This window comes from Oxyura jamaicensis (assembly GCF_011077185.1).
Source record: "Oxyura jamaicensis isolate SHBP4307 breed ruddy duck chromosome 13 unlocalized genomic scaffold, BPBGC_Ojam_1.0 oxy13_random_OJ106674, whole genome shotgun sequence".
Classification (NCBI taxonomy): Eukaryota; Metazoa; Chordata; class Aves; order Anseriformes; family Anatidae; genus Oxyura; species Oxyura jamaicensis.
The window spans coordinates 1-19,814 of NW_023304329.1; the positions used below are offsets into that span (position 1 = coordinate 1).

Genomic DNA, 19,814 nt, shown 5'->3' on the forward strand with positions numbered 1-19,814 from the left:
TGTTTGTTTTTTGTGGTGGTGGTAGTGGTTTTTTTTTGGGGGGGGGGGAGGTTGTTGTTGTTCTTTGGTGAAAACATGAATGTCCTACTTAAAACCCAAATGCTAAATGACCTCAGTTCACAAGAGCCACATCACTGCATAGCCCATTAACAAACTGAGTTATAAACCATTCTGAGGGGGCTGTTTCTTATAAGGCTATTTCAGAAACAGATTTTCCTAATGCTTTATGTCATAATTCTCTAGCTTGTGTACTTACGTCCAGTTTACGTCTATTTATTCTTGTACCAACAGCATCCTTGAGCTTGAACAACGCTTTTCCCCCTTGCGCTTCTCCTTGTGATGCATTCAGGCTGCTCCCTTTCTCCGCTCTCCTCCCAGCCTTCATTTCGCCATGCTGGGAAAGGAAGAAAGCCAAGTACGGCCGTGTTCGCCCGCTCTCCTCGCCGATCGCCCCAGGCCCACTCCCGGCGCCACCCCGGAGCAGCTCCCACCCGCAGCAGGGCCTGGTGCTCAGCACCACGCTCTCGCCACCATCCAGCATGGTCACAGGCCCTCTCCACTGCACACGCCTGGCCTAGCCTGGCTGTTTTCACAGCTGCATCGTGTCGGTGGTTTGTGGCAGCCACCTGCCATATGCATGGGTCCCCTTCACCTTTCTATTCCTGCTTCCCCCCCCCCCAGGCGCTGGCTACAACAGGAGGAGAACAGCTGGGGCCTGGAAGGGAGGACGTTTGGCCAGGGAGGGTGCCACATACATGGGCCCAAAAGCTGCTCTGCAGTTTTAACCTTGTTGTCTCCACAGAGCTGCCTGCCACACTGGGAGAGGCTGTGTGGTAAATCTCCTCGGGCCTTTGTCCCTCCAAGCCACACAGCTCCTAAGGGAGACAGCCATGGCTCAGCCAAACTGCCTGGCTGCCCCCCTCGGTGTCCTCTGCCCATCTGAAAGCAAAGTGCCCATCGACCTGATGACGGACGGCAATATTGCTGAGCGTGGCACGAAACCACGAGGAAGCGCCAAAAAACTGGAACCTGAGAGGGCCTGAGGAAGCAAATGTTTTATGGCCTATCACTGAGTACTTGGCTGCTTTCTAGAGAAAGATTACGATGCCTTCGAGAAAACCAAGCTTCTCCTTTTGATGATGGGCTGAATCTCAGCCAGGACTGTGAAAACGCACCATTTGCTAGATGGTGACATTTTAAACTTGTTCCACCCAGAGAAATGGTTCAGTCTGGGGAAGAGCAGGGTTTCAGCCTCGATTAATGATGTAAAGGAACAGCCACACTGTGTGAAACCAGGAAAGGGAAGGGTTGGGAAGGCTTGCAGGACCAGGCTTCTCTAGCCAGCACTGCCACCGGAGCAAAGCTCAGCACCCAAGTTTTGCTGCAGTGCAGTTCTGTCAGGCAGGCACCACTAGCAGCATCCTCCACATCCCTACCTCCATCTGCCTGTTCTCATGGATTCAAAACCAGGTCACTGCCTGCAACGCAAGTGACATTATTAATACAATTACTGAGAGCAGCAGCTCAACCATATGCAAGGGCAAGCTCACCCCTCCAGCATCCACCCTTCCCTCCACAGCAGCCCACGTTGTGCCAGTGTGGCAGTGCCAAAGGGACCAAGACTGAGCTTCCAGGACCATAAGGAACCTCCTTCCCCATGGGAGCAGTTCCCATTACCTCCATTCACCAAAGCAAACCATTCCCATATATCTCAACCACATGGCTATCCGCAGGACACTGCCTTTTACCACAATTAGATTCTCTGGAAACACAATTCAGACCTTAACTTTTTATTTTTCTCCAATTGTAATTTTTTCTTCTTCTTCAAATTCAGGACTGGTGTTAATTTTACTACAGCTATCAATCAGTCAATGAGCAAGCAGGGCTTTTTCTTTCTTCCTTTATTTCTTTGTCTTTCTTTCTAATGCTTGTTATATCTCTCCTACATACTTCCTCCCTGCACAGAAATATCCCTTCAAAGCTTGATATTATTGAGCAGCTTTCAACCATGCCCAGCAGAGCCGTGTATTCTCTGCATTTGTCTGGCCTTTGTTTCTAGGAATGAAATACCAGTGTCTTAACAGTGTGACTTCATTTCACTACTTCATTCCAATACTTGTTCTATTTCTATCCCACTGGGTCAAACTCACCTATTGTGAGACCTCACCGATTTCAATTACATCAGGGATTAATTTGTTCCATGGCGTTGAAGCTGTTAATACAATCCTTGCTGGCTCTAGATTAGAAAAGGCACGATGAAGACCTCCCTCGCAGGCAGTGTGTTTAGCAGCAGTCTTGATCTTCATTTTGTTCTTTTTTCCCCCCCTCCTTTGTGCCCCTTTGCCCCTCTTTTCACAATCTTCTCCTTCCTTTCTAAATTGCCCTTATCAGAACTGGGTGGTCCTCCTGACTTCCACTGTTACTGGCAGAAAGTTGCCTTCCAGCAGCCGCTGCCCAGCATTTGCGAGGGAGCCTTCCCTGCTGGAGGGTCAGCGGCGACAGGTCGGACCTGACACTGCACAAGCTCGTGGTAGCCAGGCTGCACAAGGAAGATCTCAGCGAGGGACATTAACACCAAGTCCTCCTGCGCTGCCCTCCCTCTGGCATCGCCTCTCCCCGAGATGTCACAGGCAAGGGCTAGCTCTGAGGAGTCACCGCAGGACTCCGTGCACCCAGGTAAATCTGCATGGGCTCAGCTTTGCAGCTCAGAGCGTCGTTCATAGCAATTAGGTTCTCTAGGAAAAAAAATAGATTCACCACATTGCAGGTGGAAGCCTGAAATACGAATTTGTTAAGTGACTCTAGTTCTCCATTCTGGAGAGGGTGTGATCATGGCAACCCAAACTGTGGTGCCAGCTGAAGCCCTTAAATGTCACTGGGACCATGACCTCACTGCACTTAACATTGCTCTGGATGCTTCCCACAATGCAGATTAAACCCAGCCTGTGCCATGCAGCCCTGGGAGAGAAGACAGGATCAGCTCTAGAGAACACGTTACATTACAATAGGCTTCCCAACAGTACTGATCTGCAAAAATCACTGCTTTCACAAGCCTGAGCTTTCCAAAGTACTCCCCTTTAGCATTGAAATCTCCTGCTTTAATTCTTTCCCAGATGGTTTTGCTGGGGAATAGCTAAGCTCCCATTGTTGCAGCTTCACCACAGTTATTTCCGACACCTGCAAGTTCAATGAGGGCAAAACAAAACCCAAAACAATTTCCCACCTTCCCACCGTGCCTTCCACAGGGTGCACTCTCTACTCAGGAGGAAGTTTCGGTATTCATTAATTCACCACACACTCTGCATTCCCAGCTCAGACCAACAGCCTTGGCTTTCAGAGTGCCAGGGACATCACTGCAAGTGGGTCCTGTGGGACTTGTGAGCAAGACACAGTATGGCACTGTCACCTTAGCCATGGGAGACAAAAGAAGCACTGTCACATCAGCAAGCTGAAGCTCCTGGCTGATCAGTGGCAACATGCTTCAGGCTCTGCAGGGGCCACAAGTGAACCATGGCTCTGTGCTACTGCCACCGCTCCTTGCTGCCAGCACCAGGATGTACTTTTCAGAAGTAGATTCATGCTTGTGTCCCCCTGCCATCACCAGAGCTTCCCTTCCTCATGGCATGGGTATTACTGCAAAGAAAACAGTATCAAGGCTTTGCAAAACAGCCTCAGTCAACCTCTGAAATGCTGCATCTGAAAAGCCAGCAGTTGGATTTGGGGAACTTGCCATGCTACAACTGCCTTTGCTAACTTAACAACAACAACAAAAAAAAATGTTTATTTTCATTAGGGAGAAAATATTCAAGCTGAAATAAACTGCCCTGATATGCAGGAATTAAAACTATCCAGCAATTCAGACTGCTGCAAATAGTTGTCTCTTAGCGTTTCTGAACAGCTGAAACGTGCATTCAAAAAACAAAACCTGGAGAATAAAATGCAAAGTCTCTGCAGCTCAAAACACACTCAAAAAGCAAACCTGGTCCCCAAAACACAGCAGCAGGACAGAAACCCCCAAGCCCAAACACACATCACCTGCACCAGAAGCCACGAAGGAGGTGATTTTGAAGCAGACACAGAAGCAGCAAACTGCCCCCACGCTTTTTGCCTTTGCAAGAAGCGTGGGCATCTCTACAAAAGGCAAAAACAACAACAATAGGGCTGCCCCTGCCCTGCTGCCCATCCCATGGTGCTGCTGGTCGAGTGGACCCAAATACGTGCCTGGCTCGAGCGGCTGCTGCGCCCCATTTGGCACGCAGCAGTGGAGGAGCCGGGGCTGGCCACGCCAGCAGGCTGAGGTGGAAACCAGGGCAGTCCTCCCTGCAGGGTGTTCTGGGACAAAAGCTACACACACAGCCCACTAAAAATACTTAAAAGTAATTTGTTTGTCTCTTCAAATGAGACCCAGGTAGCCCAGTTACTGAAAAAAATGCAGAATTCGAAACAGTCCTGACCTTCTCTCCTTCCCTCCATCAGCAGGCACGTTTTTCTGGGGCAGATGCTCCAGCCGCAAACCTGTGTGTCCTGCTGTTCTGCAGCAGTAAAGAGAAGAAACCCCAAAAACACTACCCAGAAACAGGTCAGATCACCCTGGAAAAAGGCAGTCATCCCCCCATAGGGGCTATAGTGCTTTAAAGCACAAGCCCGTTGGGTCCAAAGTGACATCTCTGGCTCTTCTGCTCAATGCCAGCCCCGCTGGGACCTCCACAAAAACAGCAGCAAAAGCCCAAGACATGGGAAATCCAAGTGATGCTCAGTAGAACACCACTGTCAGGAGGAGACAGACGATCACCAGAGACCGATCTCCCCAGAAAAGAAATAAATATTTGCAGTGGCAGCACAGCAGCAGGGATCTGGTGTTTACCCAGGTAGCTCCTTTCATCCCAGTCCCTTGACATCGTCCAAGGAACACACAGGTCCCTGCTCCCACTGCAGAAAAGCAACTCCCTCTAGGGTAAAGCATGGCAACTGCCGACAGCGCACACGAGTTTAGGGCAGCATTTCCAGAATGCCTTTTTCCACTGAATTTACAAAGGAAATAGAGATGGGAGCTACTGCCCAAGGAGACAGCTGTTAGCCACCAGAACCACCTCACATGAAAGGTGGCTTCTCCAAGAGCACACAGCTCCCATTTCCCCGCTGATTCAGCAGTGAGGATGCTGAAGACCCTATCAAATTATCTTGTGCCACTTTTCCTCTATCACATTTCCTCTGGAAACCTTTTGCTAAGCTGCAGACAGTCTCACCCCTGCTTGTTCTGGCAAGATAACACAGCGACCTGACATGGGACAGGTGCCAAGTGGAAAGGGACCTGCTCAGGTGTCACCCCATGATTTAGCAGCATCTACACGGTGCTGGGATGTAAGAAAACGGCTGTGGGCAAGGACAGGAGGGTTAATCCATCTATCAGTACCTGGAGGCCAATCAGGGGATTTTCTGGAATTGCAGGAGCCATTTCACTGGGAAGCTAATTAATATTTGTGCTGCCGATACCTCCCTTCTGCCTTACCTTCATCTCTACCAGGCAGCACGCTGTTTTTATTTTTTCATGCCTACTTTTTGGACTGGCTGACATTAGCTGTTTGGGATGCCAAAGCTTTCGCATAACTTTTCCCCTTCCCTCCCTACATTTCAAGTTTCTGTTTTCTATCATTTGGGACCTACAGGTGCCTGCAGCCAAGGATCACCTCCACTCCTACTGCCTCTGCTCTGAATGGAGGTGTCTGAAGGTTCGAGGCAAGGATCAAAACCATTTTATGGAAACTACCAAAGCATCGCTGGAAACTGGTAATACACAGCAGCCCCAGTGTATTTCCTGAATGCCAGCCTGTTGATGCTAGTTACTGGGGGAGAGAAGCCCTGTCTCTCTGGGCTGATCTCTTTTAGAGACAAGACAATGCCCAAAGGGGATGTCCAGCCTGGGGGCAGCCTCTTCAGCCTGACCCCACACAGCACTGCAGGAGCCAGCCCCTGGAGCTCTCTGCAATCACCAGGGACCCAGATAAAGCAAGGTGCTGTGGTGACAACACTGAAGGAAGAGCAGCCAGGGTGGAAAGTGGAGCAGGCCAGCAATTTGCCTAAAAATAAATTGCAATTTATGAAGTCACAGACATGGAGCTGAGCACCCATTTCAGCCACACACCTTGCCAACGAGTTTCCTTTTCCTTTCCCCACATTACCGTGACCAAGCACCTGCAATGTTAGGGTCTGTCCTGCATAATCCTCTGCCTGTGTACATGAGAAATATCTTATCTACAAAAATCTTGCAAGTTATTTCTGGAACAGGACTTTCCAGAGATAATTTGATCAGTAATTCACTTATTTGAAACATAAGATGCAAAGTTTCCATCTTTGCATGGGAGATGTTTCGCAAGGCAAACAAAGCAATTTCATGAACTGTGCTGCGCAGTGGAGCTTTCTGAACCCCAAAGACATCCCTGCAGGAACCCTGCTGAAGCAGGAGATGGACAGACCCAGTTTCCATTTGAAGATGTTACTACTTTTAAATAAATCTCTTCAAATCTACTTACCTGGAAAGACCCAGTTCTATTTAATGAGTTTAATTGATTTTCACTAACAACCGCCTTTTCCATTTAAGAGCATTTCTCCAGGGCCATGCCATCTCAAAGCACACCGAAAACCTGCCGGCACCGTCCCAGAGGTGAGACAAGCAGCTCTGCAGCACTACCTTAGCACTGCCCATCACACCAGCTCAGTGCCTGCTAACAGCAGCACTGAGCATGTATTTGGTGCTCCCGGCTTCCCTTTAAAGTCCTGCTGCCACAGCGTCTCCTTTCTGATGAAGCCCCAGGGTATTTATCCATGCCTGCTCCTGCTTGCAAGTCTGCTTAAACAAATCACCCCCGACGCAAACCCGAGCCTGCTGCCTTGGGATAACGGGCTATGCAGGCATTTTTTACTCAGAGTTATCAACTCTGCTCTGCCTGCAAAACCCATCAGCCATAAAGAGAGAGCAATAAAAAAATACCCTGCCTGGGCTGCTCTGCGCTCTTCCTCCAGCACAGCCAGCACCACGTACCTGCTAACAGCCCAGAAAGTTTGCTTTCCCCAAAAGTTATTTTCAAGCTCTATTATCTCCCCTGCTTATACCATGCTCCCTCTATTATCGAGAGATCTCCAAGTAATTTATAAGCCCACCAGCTCCTGCACTAACATAGCAATAAATCAGGCTTACGCAGTGCATCGCCTACTGTTGGGAGCAGCGGGCAGGACACGGCTGGGCGAAGGCACGCAGCAGCAGCCACGCCACGCCACGTCCTCCGCGGCCACCAGCCCCATGCAGATCGGATGGGAACCTGGCTAACTGCCCCACATCCTGCTCCTGGACAGCACCGTGCAGAGGTGGGATGTAAACCATGTCTTAGGAATCCAGGAGGCTGCAAAGGGAAACTCCATTGAAAGTGGAGTGGCTTTTTTCTTCTTTATATTTACATAAACTTTACATTTATTCAGGCGGATACCTAGCTAGGCAGCCCTGAGTACTGCATCTCTACAGCTCTGCCTGCTGAACCCAGTCTTTGGATGAGACAAATGAGACAAGGCACACACAGCTGACATGTGCTCTTCTAAGTCCTCCACCTTCAGCAGCGCGCAGACAACTTGTTTTGAGTGGGCTGGTTTTGTTCTGAATGGGCTGGACATTTATTTTTAACTATCTGGGGAGGATTCCAGCCTGCGCCTCACCTCACTGTGTTTTCCCCATCTGACACAAATACAAGCACAAGAGGGTTTTCTTTTTAAAAAATCCAGCCAAAGGAGGAGGATGTTTTTGGCTGTTTTCCTCGAGGAAAGAGGTTGCCCATCTAATAATCCCTAAATGGGCAGTGGGTTGTTGGGTTTTCATCTGTGCCTTTGAGCCTTCGTTCCCTCTGCCAGGTTGCTGGTTTTCTTTTCCACAGAGTTGCAAAACCCCTGAATAACAAGGTTTGTGCATGGAAGTGCTGACACAAACCTTAACTACAGCATCCTGAACATGATACCAGAAAAAGGACGCTCCCTGTGTGGCCCAGCGTATGGATAAATAAAGCATTTCAGCAGCCAGCACCGACAGATCATAAACCTCCACAAGCATAAATACCAACAACAACCCAAAAAGATTAGAGGGCTTACGGGTGAGCCAGGCTGGGATGATTTAGAGTTGGGGTGGAAGGGTCATTATTTCTGAATAGGTGGGGGCGAGTGGGCCAAAGAAATCAATAAACCATTCGGCTGCCAGGGAAGGAAGGGACCACGCTAATTGTGTGGACACGAGCCCGATATGCTCCATGTCAGGCTGGGGACCTCGGGCTCACCAGCGCCGACGGCTGTGGGCAGCACGCAGCACCCCACTGCCAAATGAGGGCACCCACGGGGGCTGGCCTCGGCTCCTCACCGGGCACAACTCGCTGGAACGAACGCAGACAAGGCCAACCTCTGCCCCCGCTGCAAGCACGAGCTGCGGGACCGAGCTCCCCCCAGGACTAGCCACAGCGGGCTCCTGCTTCCTACAGTGAGGGCGAGCGCAGAGCTTCGCAGCCGCCTTCCCAGACCAACAGCTGCTAACCACGGATTTCAAAGGCCAAAAGCGATTCCTCCCTTGCCTTTATTTCTCTTCTTGTCCAGCCCTCCTCGTTCCCAAATCTTGGATGTTTCCTTCCCCCGCTTTCTCTCCAGTGAGCTGAGCAATGACGAATGACTTGGGCTTAAAAGGCTCTGCAGTAGGGAGCGAAGCCCGTTTATCAACATTACAAATATATAACGTACAAATAAACACCTACTTGTACCTAATGGGCCAATGCACCTGGAAGCCCACCCTTGGGACACAGCACAGCCGGGCATTCAGGTGCCCATGGACCTTGGCAATGCCAACAACTTCCACGAAGAAGCCTGAGCTCACAAGCCTACAGGTGCAAACGGGAAGGATCTCCATTCCCAGCTAACCAGAGCAACGCGTCAGTGCTTGGCATGGGGGTGAAAAGTGCAGAAACCTGCTCTGATGCCTCCCAATGAGCCAGCCACCCCGTCTGCTGCCTTTCCAAATATATTTAAAGGAAACTCTCTCTATATCAGTTAATAAAATAGCTGGAACCCTGACCAGATCATATCAAGCTTAGTGGAGTTAATGAGTTTCAACTTTATGTAGGACCTTGAGAGTTTTTTAAATCAGTCATTTCATCTTCCCTCCAGAAATGAATTCCTCAATGGTTACACTGCAAAAATATTCCTAGGATGGACAATTCTGCTGCTAATATACTAAAGATGGCATGAAAAAAAATCAGATTAATATTGAGCTTTATCAAACGCACGGCACAAACCATGTGTTGAATTTAATCCAAACCAAACTGTCAATCTGCCTTCAGGATCGGATATAACAAACATGTGAGCCTGGGGCCAGAAATGAAAGCATGGTTTGTTTTCTAATACAAGATTTGTACTGATCTCTATTAGCTGTGCTCCTGCATGGATATCTTGACACTGCCTATGCCAGACAAACACAATTTCTTACCTTTCTGCTTTGGCGAGCCAGGAAAAGTTTTGTTTGTTTCTAATCAACCTTGCATTGCAGGTTTCCTGTTTTCAGGGAACAATTCTCAACAGGTTCTGAATATAAATCCTTTTTGAAACATTTAAAATAGGGGGAAGAAAAAAAAAAAAGAGAGAGGTATTATAATCATTAGGCACCAAAAGTCTGGGCTGCTGCAGCCCCGCACAGCCTGCCTATACCAAGGAGAGCCAACACACTTTGCTGCATCCACCACCAGCCTCCAGAAAGGGACCTTCTGCCACAAAGGTTCCCCTGAGGTTCCATAGTGGTTCCTTCCTCTGAAACCCTGGCATTTGTGCCTGTGTCACCAGGATGCCGTAAGGCCCCGTGTCTCATCCTATATATCCCCATCCCTGTGCTCAACGAGCATCCTTCTGCAAGGGGACCTGCGGGATGGGTGGGAGCCCTGCAGACACTGGAACGTGGGCAGCAGCAATAAAAAAGCACCAACAGCCCCCGTCTGGGCTGGGAATGCCTACAGATCCCCCTTCCTGGGCTGCCACCCAGCTAAGGTCACAGCTCTGCGAGCTCAGCCAGAGCTAGGCACAGGTTTTGTTAGAAAAACCCGCTGCTTGACCTGCTGTTACTCAGCCTCTTGGCACGCACTGCTACGGCGCACACCGGGGAAATCAGGCTCCCAGACAGAAATGAGAACCACACAAGTAAATTCCATTTTCTTGTTTGCTAAATTCAAAGGGCAATTAAATTCATATTACCTACTCTTTCAATATAAACAGCCAGAAAGAAACTCCTCTGCCTCTCTGGCAGGCTATTCCCATCTATTTGCTTTCCCTGCAGATCACAGGAACGCAGCAGCAGAGGCATCACCACGATGCTCACACTGCGGGATCAGGAGCGAGGACGACCCCACGCAAATCCCCCCAACAGTCCCGCACCTCCCTGCCCAGCCCCAAGCCCATCGGCTTTGCTGCCGATCAGAAATGCCAATGTACAGATGCGCACACTTCATCCCCCACACGATGTTTTTCTTTCCCTGCAGTTATGCCAGCTTGTCACACAGCAGGAAAATCCAACAGGGTTTCCCATGGAATCTGCGACAAAGTTTGCAAAAGAATTGCCTGGGATAAAAGCATCACATGTACGCAGCATTCCCAGAAAAGGCCCCCACAATCAGCCCCGATGGTTCTCCTATTGATTGCTGGGGGGCCACGTGCCGTTCTGATCTCAGCTGGTCGGAAGTCTCACCAATCGCTGTAAGGTCATGACCACGGGGTCAGAAACCTGCACTACATACATCATAATTTATTTTACAGATAATCAATACAGAACCGCGCCGTGCAGTCTTACAGTGCAGCGTCACAGGGCTGATGCTGCTCGTGCAGTATTGTAACCTTAAGGCCCGGCAGCTCACTGGGTGAAGATCAGCTTTCATTTTTTACAGTTGTAAATCGTGGCTGGAAATAGAGTGCACTCCCCACCAGCTATGGGTCGGTACTTTCACACAACTGGGTAACATTCTGCTTACGGTTTGAATCCAGACAGTATTAGCATCTGTTCAGCATCATCTCTGTCTCTGAGATAATTCAACAGGACAAGCCCAAAGAGAGGCTTGGTTAATATATTGCCCAAGGCATGCATGTAAGGAGGGGTTCTCAGCTCAGAAACGGGGTCAGTCCCATTCTGGGGGAACAAAATCCCAGCACTCCAGTGCCAGGTGCAGGTGGCAGGGAGGAACCAAACCAAAATGCCATTCCTCACCGTCTGAGCAAATTCTCATCAGCAACCAGAGACCCTCTTCAAATGGGTTAATAGCAACAGAGAATTGGCAAAAAGCCCTTCTACCAACATTGACTTTCATCCTATGTTCTAATTTGTATTCCCAGGGTTTGGGGAAACACATCCCACCAGCCAAGCTCAGGGCACACGCCGCAAACCTCGTTATTTGATGGGCTCACCATTGCCTCCTGCAGCTGGGTTAATTCTGCTCTGTGCAAGATGGTAGCTCAGGATATTGCAAAAGATACACCAGCTTTTTAACAAGCTGTCCTTGCAAATGATGCCAAAGATGGTATTTTAGCAGGAAAGACAGGAAGTTGAGAAATACACAGGAGAAAGAGGAGCTGGGAGGAAGAAGCAGTGCCAGAAATACCTTGCAGGATGAGCGATCCACTATTAATTAATTGCTGCGCTCTGGTATTTGTACAGATGCAACATGCAGCACCCTGAGAAATTCCCCAAGATCTAGTGATCAGTCTCAATGTGACCTGTGGCATAAAACGTTACCAGGAGGCTCATGGGGCACACCACATCCCACTTCGCTCCCCTTTGGTGCCGTCCCCCTGCTGTTGGCTGAATCCAGCCCCTCCAAACTGCACGTTCAGCCAAAGCTGCAGGACAACGAGCCATGCTTCCACCTGCCTCAGTTTGTCCCTGCGTCTGGAGCTCTCCTGCAGGCTTTTAGGATGCCCAGGACCAGCCAAATCTCCCCCAATTAGCCCAGCCCAGGAAAGCACTTCCTCACCTTTAATCTCAGTGGTGCGAGCCCCAGGGCTGGGCTCTGCCTCGTTTCCTTTAATTCCCGGGCAGCACAGCAGCAGGACCCGCTGCACCGCTCCCCGCTCAGCACTTTCTATCCCATTTCAAGCACCCTCGGGTGGGCTGTGGTCAGCCAGCACCCTCAGCTCTGCCCCTTTCCTCCCCGCTTGTTCCAGAGCAAAGCTCACCTCTGCCAGCATCGCCCTGGACAGGGCGAGCACCACTTACAGCTGCAAACCAGGCAAGCAAACAGCACCTATCTACAGGGATGCTGCTGTCGCACCATAAGGAAGCAGGCCAAGGTGCTGGAGCAGAGCAATGCGTTTCTTATTTCACCATGTCAACCCTTCTCCAGCAGGCCACAGAAGGAGGCAGCCGTGTTCATGGGAACACAGCCGTGTGCAGCGAGCAGGGCGTGACGATGCCCACCCGGGGAGGACGTGTCTCTGGGAAGAGGGAAGCACTGCCACGACTTTTAGCTCAAAATCCAGCTGTCGGCCCGGGCAGCAGAGGCAGGGAGGAGGCCGTGGGGAGGATGCCCACCAAGGGAGCTGGCAGGAGCAGGGGCCCGGCCCGCAGCCCCCCCAGGGGGATCGGCACGTCCGCTCCCACCCACCGCAGACACCGGCGCGGCGAGGAGCTCTCACAAAAGAAAGCACGCAGACCATGACAGGCTAAGCCTCCTCCTTCCTCTCTCTGTTCTCCTTTCTTTCTCTCTTCATGCTATGGCGAGGCTGCTGAATGCCAATAGGAAAATACTTTAGCAGACTCAGACAGCCTCTTCTATGTTTCGTTGTTTTGTTTTGTTTTTTTCCTTATTTCCCCTCCAGCTACTTCTCTGGATGCCTAATCCTCAGTGGGTGTCCTGAGAGATGCTGCGAGCAGGCGAGACACCCCAGGTGGGCAGGGAAACGCGCGGCTCTATGCAATGCCTGCTCCTACCTGCGGGACCAAACCACAAAAAGCCAGGGGAGGGCCAAAACCCAGCACCACCACCAAAAAAAGGAGCAGGGGGCTCAGACACCCACGGGAAAGCCCTGCTGCTCCCGGTGGCAGAGCGTGGGAGCTGAGCCGCCTCCATGAGCCTCATCACTCCCTGCCTCCCGTGACACGCAGTGGTCAGGATGCCCATGGAAGCCGCATCCTCCGCTACAAGCAATGGATAAAAGGCCTCGACGGAGCCAGGGTGGTGTCTGCCCTCACATGCCTGTGTGCAGGCACCACAAGGAGACACACGGCTCCTCGTTTCTTCTGAAATATCGCAGTTCCCCAAAAACATTTTTTCACCCGCTCTTATCAAAACTGGTATCAAAAGCGTTCAAATCTGGAAGAAGTCAAAGCACAGGAAGATATCGCTGGTAGGGAGGAGAAGAGAGCATGCAATAGGGGTTTTCCCAGCTCCTGAGGAAAGGAAGAGACCCATAAAAATGCTCTGAGGGTCCAGAAAGTCAGTTACAGATCCAGAAGAAGGACTTTTATCCCCAGGGGAGCCTTTCTCTCGAGTTCAGACTCCTGCACGGACCAAGAAAGCCGCTTGCTCAGCTGCTCTCACATCGCAGCCTGCAAAAAGCCAGGGGCCAGCCTGGCATTATGGGCCTACGTCAAAATAAAACATCCCGGGTCGCTGCTGATGCTGTCGAGTGCTGGCAATGCTGGTGACTGCACCTGAGCTCTGACAGACCCTCGGCTGCCACCCCTGCCTTCAGCAGCATCCCCGCATCTGAAAATGCACCCACAGGGCTCAGGAAGCATCAGCCCTTCCCCTTCCAGTCTTTGCTTTCCTTATTTGCTACCTTATAGCCAAGCTGCTGCACAAGTAGATAACAAGCAGACTTTAAGCAAGCGTCTGTCCAAACCCTAGCATCTTTCACCTCCATCCTGTCTTGCTCCTGCCAGCTGCGATATAGAAGGTAAAATACAGATCAAATACAACCCCCACAGGGTGTCCAGTTATCTTGGACGGGGAAATTAGACCCCCCCCCCCCTCCAAATACTATTCCCTCCTGCTCGCTCACCTCAACAATGGCCAAGCTCTTCCTTGTTTCCCTGAACCACCCCGCACATCTCCAGAGCTTTGAAAGCTCAATGCAAGCTGCAATATATGTTTGGAGATGGAAGCATCCGAGCAGCAGCTCTGCTTTGCTGCTTTGCCACATTGCCACAACACACAGAAACACCAAGCCCCAAAATACTGAAGCATGCACGCTTGTCTCTGCCTGCTCCATGCTGCCTCCCATTTCTCCAGAGCCTGAGCATCTGCAAAGACCGAGACAGAAGCAGGGCACGAGGGGCAGGCTCAGGATGCTGCGTTTCCTAGAGCGGAGCAGTGAGTCAGCAGGAAAAATAATGAAATAAATTCACTCATGGCAAGGAAGCATGGTCGTTTCCTTGAGAGCAAGGGATTTAAAACAGGAACCTGAGATTCAATACGTGGTCAGCCCCTGCCTGCTCGGGCTGCAGGCTAGCTGCGGGACAGCCACGGAGCCATGCAAGTGGGTGGGTGTTTTGTCCACCCCAAGCACCCGAGCACAGAGCCCCGCACACATGGCACCATCAGCTCCATCCCCTGCTGGGGCCGTGTGCTCCCCACCACTGAGCTCCTCCGCTTCCAGCTCCAGCAGGTTTTGCTCGTGCAGTTCCTCCTGCGCTCTCGCTGCCTAATAACTGAGAGTTGCTGTGATCAGAAAACTCAACAAAAGATTTTCCTGCTTGAGCTCAGCCTTTCCAAGACCACCATTAGCAAGTTTTGTCCTTCATGCCAGCACCCCTAAACCTACCCGTCAGCACCCCTGCAGAGGAGCTCATGCAGGAACACATCACAGCAGGACAGCTCAGTGCTGAAGTTGCTGGTGAAGGCCACGGTCCCAGCAGAGCGGAGATGACAACCAGGGCATCTCACCTCTCCCCAGCCCCCGGAGCCTGTCCCCATGCCTGCTTTGGTCTGGTGGCACTGGCAGCCCCCAGGTACCGGTGCAGAGCTGGGCGATAAGCGGCCCCGTCACTGCCGCTCGGCAGACTCATGCCTCTGACATGTGCTGCGCACAGCCCGGCCAGACCGCAGGATCTGGCTCGCTGAACGTGTGGAAGCAACGCTTCTCCATGTCTCACTTTACAAAGCCCCAAACAATAACTGTCTGTAGCTGCACAGGAGCTTAGGAGAAACATAAGTTACTATTGGCATAGCACGCAGCAGCCTTCCTCTTACACAACAACAGCAGATGTGAAAATAGCACGGTGCTGCCTTGTGCACTCCTCTGACCTCCTGTTTGCTTCTGGATCAGATTCCAAAGCTGGATCTTAACCTACAAGAGCCGTAAAAGCAAAGGATTTGGCCCTATCGGGGACCTCTCCATAATCTAAGACAGATGCACGTTGTGTAGAAGAGCATGCCGAGGTTTACCAGGGCGGGGGAGCGGCACGGCTGGGCAGCCCGTGCTGGCACTGCTGCTGCTGCTGCGCTGTAGGCAGCGCGGGGCCAGGAGAGCTGGCAGCTCCTGCGGACCAGAGCAGCACCCAGCCCTGGCCCCCCGTGGCTCAGCCAGCCTGGTTTGAGGTGAGGAGCTCCCAAAGGTGACACGGTCCTAATGCCATCGCCCTCGGGGCTACCAGAGACAGCACAGCATGGTGACCCATCAGCCACGTGGACAGTAACATGTCCCCAAGGTTCTCAGAGGCACAGGGTGCATCTGGGGCTTCGTGCCCATGCTGACCCCAAAACCAAACCAAAAACTGCACCAGGATGCACAGAGAGATGAGTGCAGGGAGAACAAATCGCACCTGAAAGCGTGAGACAGTAGCGGGGGAACTCAACTGGAGAACACCAAGGGTAAGTGCCAGCAGTCAGTGACCTGCATGGGGTCATCCCTGAGAGAAAGCTGCACGAATCAAGTCATCTCTCCAGTGTCCACAAGGACACCTGCTGCCCCTCCTGCCTGGAGCTGTTTTCAGGACTGCAGCATCCCCAGGCAGCAGAGGAACTGCCCAAGATATGAGAGAAGGAAATGAGAGAGATGGGGACGCTGCTTCCAGGGGTTGGGGATGGAGAAGGAGCTGAGTTCCTCGCAGCCCTGCCTGGAGGGGACGCAGCGCAGGGATGCTCACTGCTGTGCTCAGAGCTGGGATCCCCTCGGATACCCAGTGGTGATGCCCTGGAGGATCCCAACTCCTCCAACAAGTCCAAAACCTGTTCCCAAAGCCCCCCATGCCCTCATCACCCCACGACCCACCCACAGGTGATGCTTCCCCACAGAGAAACACGAACACGGGCCAGGCAGGGGCCTTGGTGCCTTGGGAATGCTTCCAGCCCACAGGCAAGCAGCAATGCACCTTGCACAAATCTTCCTGCATGAGGAACCATGGTCACAAAACCCCCAGCGCTGCTCCCCGTCCTGTCACCTTCCCATGCAGAGCCACGGCGTGATGCTCGGCAGCCCGGGAGCACGGTGCCAGAGCCAGCAGGCAGGACAACCCGCTGCTCGTGGCAATGAGAGGAGGCGAGAGTCGGTCTTCGCATATAATCCATCCACCCTGAGAATATAATCCATGCCTAAACCTCCCCAATACAACGCAGAGCCCTTTAAGCAAAACCAAACAACTTCCTCCAGCTTAAATAAATATTAAACCTAAGCGATGCATTAATTTGCTCCAGTTCACCAAAGGCTAACTCCTACCCAAACTGATCATTATAAAAGAAATCCTATAATCCCTCGCTCCCATTCAGGCTCAAAACATGTAATCCCGTGAATAAATCCAGAAAGAAAGTGTAACAGAATGGGCAATAAAAACTTACAGCATTCACATCTTTTCATCTACCATTAATACTGTAAACACTCACTCGAAGGCCCTTGAGTATGACTAATCTCGTGTTTTGGCTCCCCACGCTCAGCGCCGTAAGAGCTCGCCTCGCGCCGCGGCACCCGCCGGGACCCGCCGCCCCCCAGCCCCGCAGCGCCCGGCCGGGGCGAAGCCGAGCGGCAAATCCTGCAAAATGCTGCAAAATCAGCAGTAAAAAGAAAAAAAAAAAAAAAATTGAGAAAGTATGGTTCTAATAGCACGAGAGCGCGGACTGACTTTTTTTTTTTTATATTATTTTATTGCTTTGGAAGCCTGCAAGCTCCAACTGTATAAATGCCAATAACTTCCCAAGTTTTAAGGCTGCTGAAGTAAGAGATCAGATTTTAGCAAGTGCTTTCCAGGCAGCGAGCCAAACTTTTCCTGATTCACTAAAAGCACCGAAGGGAAGGGGAGAGGGAGGGCTGATTAACTTCAGTTACCACACAATCGCAAAAAAATGTCTCCCTGCTGCAAAGGGTGCCATCGCTGCGAGCCCTGCGCAGCCTGTTATTCCTCGGGTTTGGAAAAAAAAAAAAAAAAAAGGAAAAAAAGAAAAACAACAACAAAAAATGCACTGGAGCAACGCAACGAACGCCTCCCAACCACAGGGTAATTTACAGCTGTGGAACCCCTCCCGACAAGGAGGCTGCTCTGCTGGTTTTATGTTCGAGCCACAATTTTCGGGGGGGGGATGAGGGGGAAAAAATAATCTGATTTTTCTTTTTTTTAGAGGAAGGGAGCAGGTAAGGGGCTGGTTGGGTTTAGGCTTGGCCAGGGGCATGGAGACCCCTCCCAAACCCATGACCATGCTTTGCCCAGACCCTCCCTCACTGCAGGAGGACGAGCAGGTGCAACCCTAGCCAAAACTCGGTGCGAGGCCAGGGGTGGCACGAGCAGCCCCCAGGCAAAGGGACACTGGCTGGGCGGTGACAGGGACATGGCACCTGCCCTGTCCGCCCCACAGGTGGGTGACCCCCAGGATGCCCGGTTCAAAGCAGCACCCTGGGGAGCCCCGGTGGTGTCAGGGGGCAGCGACCACCCGTCCCCATCCCATGGGTGCTCCTCCAGCGGCTGCGTTCCTGCCGAGGCAGGATCAAAGGCAGGATGGGACTTGGACTGCGTTCTCCTGAATAATGGGGAGGGAGCGCGCAGCCTCCTTCTCCTGGCTAGGGAAAGTCGTGTTTTTCAAAGTATCAGTTTTTGGGAGTAAGTTCCCTATGAAGAAAAAAAAAAAATGAAAATAGGGCGAGCAGGAGAGCGCCTGCTATTCCAAGGCAAGTGCATCAATCAACGTTGTGCGAGGAGGAGAGTCCAACACTGCCTCTCACATCATTAGCCAGGCTAATGCACTCCAGAGGATCCCGCTAACGCAGGCTACCGGCGCCCGGCTGCGCCCCAGCCCGCCGAGGCACCGAGTGGCCACTGGAAAGCCGCTCAGCTCCCAGGGCAAGTGCCACTCCAGCGTCTGGCGCGGGGATCATTTTAATGCGGCTGTAAAAACTAGAGGGGGAAGAAAAGTGAAAGCCCTAGCCAAAACTGCCTGGCACTCCGAGGTCAGCACGCCGCCTTTGTTTCTTTTTTACAACCAAAAGCGAAAGAGGACAGAAAGGACACGTACCTGTACCTGAAAGCACAGCAGCAGGAAATGTAAACATCTGGAGAGGAAAAAAAAAGCAACAAAAGATCAAATGATGCGGTAAAATGGTTAAAGTCGGATATTTTTTTTTGCTTTGTTTTTCTTTGCGATTTTTTTTTAAACGGCGCAGCTCGATGCTCTGCGCATGAAAAGGCTCGGCTCCCCATTCCCACCTGATCGCGAGGAAAACGCAAGCGGAGCCTCCAAAATGAAAGTTTGAAAAAGAAAAGCAATAAAAAAATAAAAATAAAAATATTTTTATATATACTAAAAAAAAAAAAAAAAAAGAAAAAGAAAAAGAAAAAAAAAAAAGATGCCGTAATCCTTACAGGCAAGTGCAGGCGGAGAGCAGTGAATACATCGCTGGGCGAGGAGAGGGGGAGGTCGGTGGCTTGCCGCTAGCGGAGTGCAGACCCCCACCGCCGCCCTGACATGGGAGCGATCCGGCCGGCAGGCTCAGCTCCGCTCCGCACCGCTCCGCGCCGCCGGGAAGTTGTGGTACCGCCCGCCTTGCCTCCGCCGAGTGACTCGCTTAGGCATCAGCTCTCCTCTCCCCCTGTCTCTCCTCCTCCTCTCCCTCTCTCTCTCCGCCTTTGGGGGGGATGAAGGTGCTTATTGTCAGGAACTTCCGATCATCAGCCCGTGCCCCCCCGCCGCTCCCCCCCCGCCCCGAGCCGGATGAAGCCTCCCCGCGGCTCCGCGCCCCCTCCCCGGGCATGGTGCGGAGCGGGGTGCGGAGGCGGTGCCCGGCCGGGGAGCCCCGCGAGGAGCGCTCGGCACCGCCGCTGCAGTGAAAAATAAAGGGGGGGGGAGTTAAGGGGGGGCACAGCCCGGTTGGGAGGGCTGGGAAAGCGTGAAAAGTATTTTTTCCTTATTTTTTTAAAATAAAAAAATAAAAAGAAAAAGAAAAAGAAAAAAAGGAGCGGGGCCCGACGGAGCGGGCAGAGCCCGAGCCGCGGGGAAAACCCCGGGAAAAAAAAAAAAAAAAAAAAAAAAAGGAAAAAAAAAAAAAGGGGGGGGGGGGGGGGGGGGCCGCCCGCTGCGCCCGGGCTGGGGGGGGCCCGAGGGGGTCTTACCTCGGCACGGCCGGGAGCGCGGCAAGTCCTCGGCGAGCCCCTGGCGGGCGGCAGCCCCCGGACCCCCCCGGGCCCCCCATCACCACCCACACCGGGCAGGGGCATCCCCCCCGGTCCCCCCCGGTCCCCCCCAGCCCCCCCCCGGCCCCCCGAGCATCCCCCGGGGGTGTCCCCGCGGAGCGCCCTGCCCGCGGCCGCGCTGCCCGGCGCGCTCCGGCACGGCTCGCCT

General features: G+C 52.1%; 1 long non-coding RNA gene across 1 annotated transcript; it reads right to left on the bottom strand.

Annotated features, from left to right (window-relative positions):
- Nucleotides 1–262: 262 nt before the first annotated feature.
- On the bottom strand, nt 263–19,288 carry LOC118157913. The gene is made up of 3 exons (XR_004746746.1): nt 18,839–19,288; nt 18,492–18,528; nt 263–394 (listed from the first exon to the last, which is right to left on the bottom strand). It is a non-coding gene; the product is annotated as an uncharacterized LOC118157913 (long non-coding RNA).
- Nucleotides 19,289–19,814: the final 526 nt, after the last annotated feature.